The 2,083-nt window shown below is 53.5% G+C and overlaps 1 pseudogene; it reads right to left on the reverse strand.

Moving 5' to 3' along the window:
* Window positions 1-250: 250 nt before the first annotated feature.
* LOC112814562 (histo-blood group ABO system transferase-like) lies at window positions 251-1,368 on the reverse strand (annotated as a pseudogene).
* Between the last annotated feature and the right edge of the window lie 715 nt (window positions 1,369-2,083).

The following is a 2,083-nucleotide window of genomic DNA, read 5'->3' on the forward strand; positions in this document are numbered from 1 at the left end:
TTGTTCTTTTTAAGATGGTTGCTCGGCATTGACACAGACAAACATCCGACATAAAACTGGAGCCGTTCACAGCTGCAAAGCACCCGGAAGTGATCAAAATGTAGTGACTACAAAGAGAGGAACTTGTGTCCCCAGGCAGGCCTCGTGTGCGCAGGGCTTGTTGGGGCGCTGGCGTACCCGTGCAAGCAGTGCTGGGCTCCACAGTTTCCCTCAAGGGGACAGAAGTAGGAATCTGCTCTGACCGCTCCACTCAAGGCAGCACCCCCAATGGAGACGGGGCAGTCCCTCGTGAGTTCCAGATGTCCTGGTGATACTTGGGCACAGCCACAAATCTCCGCTTCTTCATGACCCAGGGAATGATGGGGGGCCAACCCAGCAGCCTCGGGTCCCGCAGGTCCTCCAGTGTCCAGCCCAGCAGTCGTGGGTCCTGCATGGTCTCTGGGGGCAGCCCCACATGAGTTCTGTTTGTCCTGGTGATTCTTGGGCTTGGCCTGAAACTCAGCTTCTTCATGACAGGGGCAGTCTATCAGCTGCAGGTCACACAGCTCCTCCGAGGACAGGCCCTCATGAGTTCTGGGTGTCCTGGTGAATCTTGGGCACAGCCATGGATCTCAGCTTCCTCATGACCCTGGGAATGTTGTGGGGGCCAGCCCAGCAGCCGTGGGTCCCGCAGGTCCTCCGGGGACAGCACCTTGGTGGCCCTGTGGCCCAGCAGGTACCTGTTCATGTGGCTCTTATCAGGCCACGTGACCTCAATCCCATTGGCCCAGTTGACCCCCATCACCTGGTGACAGGCCGAGGTCAGTCGGGGAAACTCCACCACGAATTCCCCAAAAAAGGCCCCCATGTAGTAAAAGTTGCCCTGGGACCTGGGGATGTGGGTCTGGGACTGTGGCCAGTGCTCGTAGCTAAAGTCCTCAGGGGTTGCCCATTAGAACCCGGGGTGTGGGGTGCCAAAGAGGGGGACAGGATCTCCATGCCCACATGGTCCCAGAACTTCATTCCCGCATCCATGTCCACGCACACCAGGTCTTCCAAGTCACAGAGGAAGCGCTGCTCGAGGAAGCGGCTGATCATCGCTATGTGTCGCATGTACACATCCTGCCAGTGCAGGATGCCGCGGACCTCGATGACCACCACCCTCCGGCCCTCCCAGAATGGCACATGGGCCACAGCAACCAGCCGGTCTTTGAAGACGTAGTATGTGACGCTCTGTCCACCATGAGGACCACCACCCTCCGGCCTACCTGGAGGGGAACACGGGGCCCGGCAGCCGGCTGATTGGTGAAAACCTAGTAGGTGACTCCGTGCCCCACCATGTAGTGCTTCTCTGCCATCTGCAGGAACAGCTACAGGAAGACCATGCATCTACAGGGGCAGTGGACAGGGCAGGAAGAGAGTCACTGCCAGAGGCCGGCAGCAGGACACCAGAGCTGGGGCCATAGACGTGTGCACCTTCTTCAAGGGGGCAGGCCCTGGGCTTCTTCTTTTTTTTTTTTTTTCTGTGTGTATTATTTATTTATTTATTTATTTATTTATTTTTAGATTTTTTTATTGTTATGTTAATCACCATATATTACATAATTTGTTTTGGTGTACAGTTCCATGATTCATTGTTTGTTCATAACACCCAGTGCTCCATGCAGAATGTGCCCTCCTCAATACCCATCACCAGGCTAACCCATTCCCCCACCCTCCTCCCCTCCAGAAACCTCAGTTTGTTTTTCAGAGTCCATCATCTCTCCTGGTTCGTCTCCCCCTCTGACTTACTCCCCTTCATTCTTCCTCTCCTGCTATCTTCTTCTTTTTCTTTTTTCTTAAAATATGTTGTGTTATTTGTTTCAGAAATACAGATCTGTGATTCAACAGTCGTACACAATTCACAGCGCTCACCATAGCACATAACTTCCCCAATGTCCATCACCCAGCCACCCCATCCCTCCCACACCCGACCACTCCAGCAACCCTCAGTTTGTTCCTGAGATTAAGAATTCCTCATATCAGTGAGGTCATATGATACATGTCTTTCTCTGATTGACTTATTTCACTCAGCATAACACCCTCCAGTTCCATCCACGTCGTT

The sequence above is a fragment of the Callorhinus ursinus genome, unplaced genomic scaffold (genome assembly GCF_003265705.2).
Source record: "Callorhinus ursinus isolate GAN/ISIS: 27379988/994484 unplaced genomic scaffold, GSC_fseal_2.0 scaffold1248, whole genome shotgun sequence".
In the NCBI taxonomy this organism is placed as follows: domain Eukaryota; kingdom Metazoa; phylum Chordata; class Mammalia; order Carnivora; family Otariidae; genus Callorhinus; species Callorhinus ursinus.